Below are 12,828 nucleotides of genomic sequence, written 5' to 3'. Positions count from 1 at the left end.
ATTATGTTATATTTAATATAAAATATTGAATATTTGATCTTTATATAACCCCACATAATAATTTAGAAGCCCATCATATGCCTAAATCTGTGTTAATATATGTACATTTAAATGTATTTACAAATCAGAAACTTTCAATAAACTATTTTGACATGTAAAGAAATTTAATATAAAATAATATCATTGGGCAATAGTCAAGGAAATTTGCTTACTAAATTGCTAAAGAAATTCATAATAAAATATGCCTTCCTTAAAAGGAAATTTCCTTGGAAATTAGATCATTAGATTGTATCATAATGAGTCTCCATAAATATATATCTTTTAGTGTAGAGTATTTTAAAAACAAATGCTTTCAACCTGTTTCCTGCTGTTATGTTTCATATACATCTAGGTCTTTGGGGCTGCGAATATATGACTAAAGTATTGAAATCCATAACTTTATATATATTTTAATATCTTGGTCATGAACATGCATGAAAGTTTACATGTCTTGTATATTACCATTAAAGTCATAAACTGTGTGAAGAACAAAAGTAATTCTTCATCACAAACATGTATATTTTAATTTGTTCATAGTTTGCAGTTTAATTAGATATACATATAATTTATTGGTCACTATACACAAAACTATACAAGAAAAACATGTTTTAAAAATTTTCACTAGTTTTACATTGGGCTTCTTAGCTCACTGGAATCAATATTTCAGCTTCTCTTCACTTCTCATATCTAGATTATACAGACAATAGAATGCACTGGTTGGGGTAAAAAACAAAGAAATATCTGGGTTTAATTAAGGGCTCTAGTGCATCATTTAAGTGATATAGTGAATGATTATGAAATTTTGCTCAGTCAGTCCTAGAAATGTTCAGATATTTACCAATTTAAACCAAAATACTTTTTCCCATTTTGATAGAGAACTGTACTTAATGGCCACTGTGGTAATGACTGTGGTCATGTCCTCAACTAGATTTAAAGGTTGAATCAGCTATAATATAATAATTAATTTATGGCATATGTAGATTGATTGAGTAAATAAAATGATTATATTTCTATGTTATGTATACTTCATATTAATTCAGTAGGAATTAGAGTAATATATCTAACAGCAGACCATCCTGCTTTTATCTTTTGTATGTGTGGAATCTTGTTAATCCAATGGTTTTTACGTTTTTCAGTTTTAATATATTCAGAGTTTACAGAATTCTCACTTAACAAATATCTATTTCCTGGTCTAAGTAAATCTACCTAAATTAACCTTATGAAATATATGTTATTTTCTTATCCCCATTTTACATGTGAAGAAACTAAAGATCAGAGAGCTTAAGTATCTTGCCCAACGCCACAGACCTGTAAAATGGAAGAAAAGACTCTAAGAATAGTTCTTTTAAATTCATATCTAGTACTACTTCCACAATTCTGCTGCCTTGGTAAAGTAATTTTTGTGAAAGTCATATTAAAATTAGAATGCTAAATTATTAATTTATTATAAATAATAATATCAAATGGAAAAAAATTACTAGTTAATAAATTCTTTCTTTCCCTAGTAAAGACCCATTTTTCTTTTCTTTTTTTTAAATTAATTAATTAATTAATTAATTTATTTATTTTTGGCTGTGTTGGGTCTTTGTTGCTGCGGGCTTTCTTTAGTTGCAGCAAGCAGGGGCTACTCTTTGTTGCGGTGCGCAGGCTTCTCATTGTGGTTTTGTTGCGGAGCACGGGCTCTCGGTGTGCAGGCTTCAGTAGCTGTGGCTCACGGGCTCTAGAGCACAGCCTCAGTAGTTGTCGCGCACGGGCTTAGTTGCTCCACGGCATGTGGGATCTTCCCGGACCAAGGCTCGAACCTGTGTTCCCTACATTGGCAGGCAGATTCTTAACCACTGCACCACCAGGGAGACCCTCAGTTTTTCTTTTAATGACCCTGGAGTATTAAGTTTCAAGAGCTGTTTTCATGAGACTCTCAGTAATTTAAATTTTCATTTTTGCATTATAGAGATGCAAGTCAGGCCCGTGTATTGTGTACTATGGCAAATAAATTGGTATAATGTTTTAGGTGTCTTGAATTTCTCCTCAAATTATATTTTTTAAAGTAATACTTACATATTGGTCAAAAGTCATTCTCTCAGCCTCTGTGAATTCTAAAACACACAGTGTAAGGGTTGAGATTATGCACTGGGTGTGATGGTTAATTTCATGTTAACTTAACTGGGCTAAGGGATGCCCAGGTAGTGGGTAAAACATTATTTCTGAAAAAAAAAAAAAAAAAGAGAAATCAATATGTAGAATACTACCCAGACAATGAAAAAAAAGAAAAAAAAGAAAAACATTATTTCTGGGTATGTCTGTAAAGGTGTTTCCAGAAGAGATTAGCATTTAAGTTGGTAGCCTGAGTAAACAATAACACCCTTACCAATGCAGGTTAACATCATCCAGTTTTTCTAGGGCCTGAAGAGAACAAAAAGATGGAATAAGGGCTGATTTTCTCTCTGGTTGAACTGGGCATGCATCTTGTCCTGACCTTGAACATTGGCACTCCTGATTCTCAGGCCTTCTGACTCGGGCTGAATTACAACACTGGCTTTCCTGGTTCTACAGTTTGCAGGTGGTAAATCATGGAAGGTCTCAGCCTCCATAATTGCATGAGTCAATTTCTATAATAAATTCCTCTCTGTCTCTCTGTATATGCGTATCTCCTTTTTGTTCTGTGGAGAACCCTGGCTAATATACCAGCTCCTACAATTGTGTTTTGCTGTGATTTAAAACTTTTTCATTGTTCCTAGAATTATTTATTGATGTTTATTAATATTTGATGGGGTTGTTAATCTCTAGTGAATTAGATTTTTAAAAAATACCACCTTCACCCATTTCTCCCACCTCCTCTTCTTTTTTTTTGGATCTAAGACACTTAAAATCTTTCAATTGGTTAAAAGATCTATTAGAAGCTTTTTAATAAAAAAAAAGTCCAAAAAGCTTTTAAAAATATTTCATATCCCCCTTGTGGAAAATACAAACTTTTATCATAATATTTATTAAAATAAAGCTCAAGAAAATTGAGATTCTCTTATTTTCTCTAATTGTGAAATATTTTATACATTTTAATAGTTCGTAGTTAAATGTTGCAGAGCAAAAATGCTTCAAATGAAATGTTTTTAAATAGTTTTTTATTTCAGATGTTTTAAATATTTTGTATAGTTTCATTATTGGAATTAGTGACTTTTTAAATTGAAATTCATAGGGAAATTTTATGGAAATTGCTATTTCATATATATATATATATATATATATATATATATAACCTTGACATAATTCTTTGAATATCCCAAATTTATATTATAAGAAATTATGTAAAATATCTAATTTATCAGAAGTTAAATTCATTACCTTTTTAAAATTCCATCTTGTACTCACTGAAATTTATTCTAAACCACATGCATAGGTCAAACACATTCCCTAGAAATCCAGATAAGGAAAAGATCAAGCAAGTAACAGTTAAAAGCCTAATTAGTGTATTTCACCTTCATCATCAAACCTAAGGAGAGAAGTGATCAAAACCTTTTAATGGTCAGAAATGAGTGAGTTTGTAGGCATTATCTTTCGTTTAAAATAACTGTTTTCTACATTATTTCTGAAGGTCAGTTTTTGGCCTCATTTGGAAGAGGTTCAAAAATTTTAGATTTAAAAGAAAATTATAGAATGATATTTTTAAAACCTTATTTCACACATACATTTTTCATAATTGAAGTATATTAAAGTGGTAGAAACTAATTCCACAAAATTATTAAAAATAAGTAATCTAAACTTAATTGCAAAATTAGTCATGATTACATTTATATAGTATTAATTATTTTATTTTTTATGTTAACACATTGTTTTTAACATTTTTTAAAGCAGAATAATTTAAATTATATTTTCACATGGGAAAATAAAAGCATATACTTGAAACCTGTAAAGACTCAAATTAAAATGAAAGAAATTATGAACAAATTCAAACATATTGATTTTTTTTTTATGGGTTAGAAAGCCCTAGAGCAATTTATTTTATTTATTTATTTATTTTTACATCTTTATTGGAGTATAATTGCTTTACAATGTTGTGTTAGTTTCTGCTGTATACTAAAGTGAATGTATATATATATCCCTATATCCCCTCCCTCTTGAGCCTCCCTCCCACCCTCCTTATCCCACCCCTCTAGGTGGTCACAAAGCACCGAGCTGATCTCCCTGTGCTATGCAGCTGCTTCCCACTAGCTAACTGTTTTACATTTGGTAGTGTATATATGTCCATGCCACCCTCTCACTTCATCCCAGCTTCCCCTTCCCCCTACTCCCATGTCAAGTCCATTCTCTACATCTGCATCTTTATTCCTGTCCTGCAACTAGGTTCATCAGAACCATTTTTTTTAGATTCCATGTACATGTGTTAGCATACGGTATTTGTTTTTCTCTTTCTGACTTACTTCACTCTGTATGACAGACTCTAAGTGCATCCATATCACTACAAATAACTCAATTTCGTCTCTTTTTATGGCTGATTAATATTCCATTGTATATGTGTGCCATATCTTCTTTATCCATTTATCTGTCGATGGACATTTAGCTTGCTTCCATGTCCTGGCTATTGTAAACAGTACTACAATGAACATTGTGGTACATGACTCTTTTTGAATTATGGTTTTCTCTGGGTATATGCCCAGTAGTGGGATTGCTGGATCATATGGTAATTCTATTTTTAGTTTTTTAAGGAACCTCCATACTGTTCTCCATAGTGGCTGTATCAATTTACATTCCCAGAAACATAGTGATATTTGAAAGACTAGATGATTTAAAATCAAAGAATCTTTTATATTAATCACTAACAGTTTTTGATTATTGGTAAAAGGCATTTTCATTTATGTAAATTAATTCATATAATTATCATAGTATTAATACTTCCCACATTTATAAAAGAGAAAATTAAGGCAAAATATAGTTATGGTCCAGGATAACTGTCATAGCCAGGATTTAAACATACGCTCTTTGTGCTGGTGTAAAAGTTTAAATCACTATGTTATGAGGTGGCTACCTCATATTTAACTTGATTGCATAGAAAAGAGAAACACTATACCAGTTACAAAGAGTGAATTGATTCATAAGATTTACTTGCAATTTGTGACTGGCTAAACAAGTCTATTTCACTGGAGAGACAGATTCGAACAACTGCATGAAGTCATTACTCTTGCATTGATACATGTATATAAACACATACATATATACATTTTGTCCATTTGTTTCTATCAGGTTTCTGTTTATATGTGTGTACACAGTTGGTCCTCACTATCTGTGGGTTCCACGTCCTGGTATTCAACCAACCATGGGCCAGAAATATTCAGGAAAAAGATTCCAGAAAGTTCCCAAAAGTGAAATTAATTCACCGTGCACCAGCAACTGTTTACATAGAATTTACATTGTATTTGCAACTATTTTTTATAACATTTATATTGTATTAGGTATTATAAGTAACCAAGAGATGATTTAAAGTATATGGGAGAATATGTGTAGATTATATGCAAATACTATGCCATTTTATATAAGGGACTTAAGCATCTGTGGATTTTGGTATCTCTGGAAGGTCCTGGAACCAATCCCCCATGGATACTGAGGGATGGCTGTATATATATTTTATATGTGCGTGTATATATGTATATTTTTAATTAATTAATTATTGTTATTATTTTTTGGGTCTGGGGAATTTCTAGAGATATTGTTTGTCAACTAAAATGAGAAAAATTCTTGGCCCGAAATAAAACAATTAAATTAAATGCACCATCTAACAAGCAATTTTAAGCTCAATTCCAGAATCTCTTTCAGAGTTGAAAGACCCCTGTGCTCCAGACCAGGAAGTTAAAAGAAAAACAAACAAAAAAGATGTGCTTTAAGAAATTTACAACCTAATTAAAGAGAAGAAATGAGCACTTGGGAGTATAAATGATGTTTTTAGTAGCTGACAACTTGGATAGAAACCCTATTATTTCCTTGAGCTTAGAATTTAAATCTGGAATTTTTCTAATCCTAATCAATCTTAACTTTGACTACATTTTGCAATGCAGGAGATGGTTTTTAAAAACCCGTATATCCTGGCACTGCTCAGATATACTGATTCAGAATTTCTGGGAACTAGTTATTTGCATGTTTCAAAAATTTCTTTATAGTGGAGAAACTTTGTTTTAGAAATTTCTATTGTGAATAAATTCCTCCATTTTGTTTTCTGTAAAGTATTTTATTTCACCCACATTTTTGATTAATTTATTTGAGCATAAAATTCCAATTGACACCTATTTTCTTTTAATTCTTTAAAGATATTGTTTAACTTCCTTCTGCTGTTTTGATTCCTTTGTAGAAAACCTGCGTCATGTCACCAATTGCTTTTATTAAAAGAACTTTTATTGAAATATATTAAATATTCTTTGAATATTTAAGTATATTATTAATTTATTGGAGTATGTTACATATACAGAAAGATATTACAAGTTTACAGCTTAATGAATTCCACAAATCGACAGTGCAACCAATTCCCATCCATGAGTCAGCAACGCATCACCAACACCCCAGCTCCCCTGCTCAGGTTCCTTCAAAATTATTAACGTTTTTCCTCTAACTGGTACATATTATTCATTCTTCTACTAAGCTTCATTATTTTTTCTTGCTTTTAGATTTACCTAAATGGGATTATACAGTACATACTAATTTATATTTGACTTCTTTTGCTCAATGTTGTGTTTATGACATTTATACATATTGATTCATGTGTATAGTTTGTTCATTCTCACTGCTATACAGTATTGCATTGTGTGACTATATTAAAATATCTCTCTTTTATGCTTTTGATGACATTTGAATTCAGAAGAGCAGTTATGAATATTAAAATACATGTTTTGGTTTTGTTTATTTGGTGAACATACGTACATAATTCTGATAGGATTATACCTAGGAGCTGAACTTCCTGGGCTACAGGTTAGGCATATTCTGCCTGAGTAGCTACCTTAAAAACATTTCCTAAAAGACTTGTACAAATTTACAGTCTCACCAACAGTTTATGTGGGTTCTAATTGCTTTGATTGTCACCAACATTTGGTATTTTTCACTTTTTTCATTTTAGCCATTTTGGTATGGTGAGTTGTATTGTATATAGTTTTCATTTGATTCCTCAGTGACTAATGTGATTGAGTATCTTATGCTTACTGGACATCTAGTTACCTTCTGTCATTGTCTTTTCAAGGCTTTTGTCCATTTTGTCCATTTATTTCTATCAGGTTTGTGCCTTTTTCTTGTTTTCTGCCTATTCTTGAGACAAGACATTTTTTCTGGTTTGTTTTGTTTTGTTTTTTGCGGTACGTGGGCCTCTCACTGTTGTGGCCTCTCTCGTTGCGGAGTACAGGTTCCGGACGCACAAGCCTCAGCGGCCGTGACTCATTGGCCTAGCCGCTCCACGGCATGTGGGATATTCCCGGACCGGGTATGAACCCGTGTCCCCTGCATCGGCAGGCGGACTCCCAACCACTGCGCCACCAGGGAAGCCTGTGACAAGACATTTAATAGATATATGACTAGCAAATTATCAGACTGATTTTTAAGATGTAATTTAATTGAGATGCCACTATCTCTAATTTTATTTTTTATTCTAGAAACTGCCATGTGTCTAGTAAACACTCCAGTTAGCATCTTAAATTTAGTGGCATAAAACAACTATTTTATGAAGCTTACAGGGATTATGTAGATCAGGAATCCAGGGAGAGCACAGCAGGGTTAGCTTCTCTCTGCTCCAAAATGGATGGGGCCTCAGCAGGAAAGAGTTGAACAGCTGGGGCATGGAATCTTCAGGGGGTCTCTCCACTTAAATGTCTGATACCTCGGCTGTGGTGATGCTAAGGCTGGCTGGGGCTTGAGCAGTGGAATGCAGCCCATACATATGGCCTCCCCGTGTGGCTTGAGCCGAAGCTTCTCACAGCATTGGGCTGAGTTCCAAGAGGGAAATTCATGAGAGGAAATTTGCCAAGAGTAAGCATCTGAAAAGAGGAAGGAGCCCCATGGCCTCTTCTGACCAAGCTGTAGCAGTTAAGCAGCATCTCCTCCACCACATTTGTTGGTTTACAAATTCCAAGGCCTTCCCAGATTCAAAGGGAAAGGAATTCAATTTCTCCTCTTGGTAAGAGGGTGATATAGTTGCATTATAGAAAAGCGTTTGGAGTACAAGACTGTTGCAGTCATCTTTGTAAAAGTACAATCTCTCATAGTATGGAGTTTTTTAATGTGTTCTGTTTGGGGTGTGTTGTGCTTCCTAAATAAGAAAATTCATGTTTTATTGTTTTGTCTTCTTTTTATCAATTCTGGGTCATTCTCAGTTATTATATATATTTTTTAAATACAGCCTGCCCCTCATTTTCTATTTTTTCTTCTTTTTGAAATCCAGTAAGGCAAATTTAGGACCCTCTCATTTATCCATTATTTTCATCACCTCTTATTTCTGCTTCTCGTAAAAGTATCCTGCAAATCTGCGTAATTTCTTCACGTCTGCATCCAGCAGCATCAATTATCTTGTCATCCATATCTAGTTAACTGACTTAGCTCTGGATTCTTACTGCCAATGATTCAATTTGTGAAGTCTAGAAAGTGCATTTGATTCATTATCAGATATACTTGGACCTGTTTGATTATAACTTATTCCTAAATCTTGGGCGTGACTCTTTTAAACATTTATATGTACCTATTTGTATTTTATATCTGGTTACTTAATACCTTAAATCTTTGAGCAGATTAATTGTACTATATGTTGTTTCTATGGATTTTCACTTGTAGCTGCTTCCTTCTATGTTTAAAGATTTAGGATTATGAACCTTAACAAACAAGATGCTATCTATCTGTAGAAATTCTGTGAAGCTTGCTTTGATGTTGTGTCTTCAGAGAAAAGTTGCATTTTCAGGTGAATTGAGATGCTACTATCTCGATGCCATTTTAGGTTAATTTCTTAGTTCGGGGTTTCCTGTAATATATTCATACTTTAAACTCAAACTCCAAAGCTACATGGGAAGTTAGGGCAGTTAGAGTTTTCAAGTTTTCATGGGCTAGATTTTTTCCCATCCAGTGCTAGTACAAACAGAAGAGCTACTAGTCATAGCCCTTTATAAGTGGACATATTTTTCTTATTATCCTTGTGGCTAACATGTTCGTTTTGCGTGGGTCTCAGTTTTAGCCCTCCAGTTTTGGTACACCTAAGCTGTTGTTTCCAGTTCTTGGACAGGTACTTAAACTGCAAGCCTCTTGGTTCTGATATCAGAAAATCCACCCAAGATAGCTGTAGTTCAGCTATACTTGCCGCTATGTTCTCTACTACTCCCACTTGGGGGCCCAAAGAAGCTTTTTTTTTTAAACTTATGAACTTATGAGTTCAGCTGCGTATGTTTTTTTTTTTTTAAAGTTTATTTTTCAATCCAGGTTTTTGAGTTAGGATACTTTTCAAGTTGTCAGTTTATCTGCATTATCTATGTGGGATATCAAGGCTGCATGACTTTATAAATGTTATTCAAGTCTCAGTATAGCAAGGTTTTCTTTGAAAATTAATTCTGTATATGACATCTAATCATGAATGTAAGCATTTTGAGATTTAAAAAGTCTTAAAACTATGAGCATGTTTTGAATTTTTCTGAGGACTATTTGAATATACTCCAATAAGAGTCATTATGTAGTTAATTACAGGTTATTTATTAAGAAAGATGGAATTCAACTATAATAATCCTCATGGCTCTTAAGTAACTACTATAGGTGATTCTGCTTTGTTACCATGTGTGCTGGATCTACCCGGGTAGCCTTCAGCAGGACCTATTATGTTATTTCTAGTGATGATAGCTTGTATTGCAGTACCCTAACCTTGACCCTTTCATAAAAGATTTACAAATATTGCCTTGTGAGCAGCCTGCAGATTTGGGTTTCTGGAAACCAGCAAGGGCATTTTCGATGGTGGAGACCTGTTTCACCCTCCCTCTTTAACAAACCCATTGATCTTTAGAACCCGGGGCAGTACTAATCCTTTTGGTCTGATATTTCTTAGCAGGAATTAACTAGAATTTCTTCTTTCTGGAAAGTTTTAGTAGATAAAATTAGCAGAAATGCTGAACTTGTATTTTGTATGTTTATGCAGAAATCATAGAGGTATAAATACTTGAAATAAATCTTAAGAGTTTGCTTCTCACATGTGTGAGGGGTTGTCCCATTAGGAGAGAGTTACCTTTTCCTGTATACTGCTAACAGGCAGAATTAGAAGAAATAAGTGAAAATTATGGAGTCTACTTTTCAACAGAAGCATAATATTTTGTTCAGAAATGGAATAAACAGACATGTGAGAGAATAAGATCCCTGGCATTCAGTATAGTAAACATTTTATAACAGTTGCTCTTTGTAAAAGGGGTCTTTGCACTTTTCCAGGGAGAGACCTAAAAACAGTTCCATTCTGAGTCACGGCTTAACAGCATAATATGTAGTGGATCAGTTATCTATTATTGTGTAATAAATTACCATAATAATTGCAGCTTAAAACAATAAACTTGTATTATTTCACACAGAAATGGTTTGCCCTCTCTCAATTCCACACTTCAAAAAGTAAATACAGCTCTGACTTTTAGATTTATCCTATTTTTAAATATTATTTAAATGGAGTTTTATATACTCTCTTCTGTGTGTCTTAGACCATCTAAATTATTTGTTCCCAGATTTTTCCATGTTTTATATGTAACACTAGTTCATTCATTTTAAATTTATAAATAATAATGAATGTGGGAATATACCACAATTTATCAATTCTAGTGCTGATGGACATTTGGACTTATGCATATAACATATATATGCATAGTTTTTGAGTATGTTCAGCTTAATATATACTACTAGTCTTCCAAAGAGGTTCTACCAATTACACTCCCACTGGTGATGTATGAGTTCCCTTTGCTCTACATCTTCAGCAAAACTTGCAGCCTTTTGTTTTTGTTTTCTTATGTTGCTCTTTTTATGATGTTTTTATTTTTGCTTTGCTATTCTTTTATGTGTGTACAAGTGTGTGGTTGTGTACTCATTATGGTTTTAATTTTCATTTCTCTGACATAGTTTGAGCATCTTCTCAAAGGCTTACTGACCATTTAGATATGTTGTTTTGTGAAGTGCCTGTTTAATTCTTTTGTCTATTTATCTACTAATTTACACATTTACCCAATATTTATGTGTTTTGCTTATTAATTTGTAGGATTTCGATAAATATTTTGTGGATACAAGTTCTTTTTGTTTTTTATGTGTTGAAATATCTTCTTTCATTCTATAGCTTCTCTTTTATGACCTGAATGGTTCCTTTTTTGGTGCAGAAATTCTTATTAGAGCCCAATTTTTTAATATTTTATTTTATAGGTAGTGTTTTATGTATCATGATTAAGAAACATTGCTAAAGCTTGAGTAATGAATATATTCACCTATGTTTTCCTCTAAAAGCTTTATTTTTTAACTCTGATTTTAGATCTATAAACTACCTATCTGGCTTTCACTATATACTTTTCTTTATAGGTTAAACCAATTTTTTTTTTTCATAAAGGTATCAACCAATTATTGAAAATAATTTCTAGTTTGCCTTTATTCCTGGAGGATATTATTATCAAGGGTCTCAAGTGAACACTTGAAGTCTTTACCAGACTATCCTTCTGTAGGGATGGGAGGAAGGAGCTGGTTGGGTGTATTAATACAGTCACATGCAAAAAGCAGAACAATGTACTAAAACAATTAGTACTAGACCATTGGCACTTTCTCAATAATACTGAGAAATATTATGGAGACACAAATCATCAGAGCAGTATGAATAAGGGCCGTGTTACTAAAAATGTTAATTACTGTGCAGACAGTATTAATTTCATTATTTAGCATTGCATATAACATATACTATTTAAGTTTAAATGCTTTTACATTCTAATTTTATCTTTTCTGCAAAGTTTAACTTTCTTAAAAAACATGTTGAGGAATGTTCTTTTGAATAATCTAACTAGATGTAAATTTTTTTAAATATAAGTAAATAGTAGTTGATATTTCAGAGCAAATAGTGTTTTGGTAATTTTGCTATAATAAAAATATAAATTAATTACTGCTCATTTTTAACGGAGGTGAAAACTAAATTCCTAGAGAGATGAAAACTAAATTCCTAGAGAGATGAAATGATTGAGAGAGGCCATATTTCTGGTTAGAAAGAGGGTCTGGATCATTGTACCTGACATATGTGTGTGACATGCTTTCTATTGAAAGCAAAATGGCATTTTGAGCATGACTCTGTGTGCGTGTGTGTGTATATACAGAGAAACATATATTCATCTTTACTTGTACATTTGGGAAATAAATTTGTGGGAGTTAATAAATAAATATGGTGTCTTTTTACTGTGTTAATGTCAATATTCCTTTCTTTTTATACAATATCACATTTAGGAAATAGAAACAAAAATTTAAACAATGATTTTAAATTATTAAGTAAAAATATTAAATAGGCGAATGTAGATGTACATGAATTTTGAATTAAGGGTTTTAGAGCAGATCTCTCTCTCTCTCTCTCTCTCTCTCTCTCGCTCTCTCGCTCTCTTTCTCTTTCTCTCTCTCTCTCTCTTTAAAGCTCCTCATTTGAAAATTGAGGAAAATTTCCAAGTGAGATATAATAGATGGCTTATCTGGTATATGATTTATCATTGGTAGACACAGTCCTGGATTTCAGCCTATTTATATAAATAGTTGCTTATTTGTAGTGTACAAAAAGTCAAAATTTACCCTAACTTGTTTTTGTGCCTC

At 32.6% G+C, this 12,828-nt stretch overlaps 1 pseudogene across 1 annotated transcript in view; it reads right to left on the bottom strand.

The window, feature by feature from the left end:
- LOC309960767 (large ribosomal subunit protein bL9m-like) overlaps positions 1–2,630 on the bottom strand; it is a 35,987-nt pseudogene extending 33,357 nt beyond the window's left edge. Inside the window, exon 1 of the transcript in view lies at positions 2,516–2,630. The product of the transcript in view is annotated as a large ribosomal subunit protein bL9m-like (transcript). The remainder of the gene's footprint in view (positions 1–2,515) is intronic.
- Positions 2,631–12,828: the final 10,198 nt, after the last annotated feature.

This window comes from Leucopleurus acutus (assembly GCF_964270905.1).
Source record: "Leucopleurus acutus genome assembly, chromosome: 4".
Classification (NCBI taxonomy): Eukaryota; Metazoa; Chordata; class Mammalia; order Artiodactyla; family Delphinidae; genus Leucopleurus; species Leucopleurus acutus.
The sequence above is the reverse complement of the archived record's forward strand: the minus strand, read 5'-3'. Positions and strand labels throughout refer to the sequence as shown.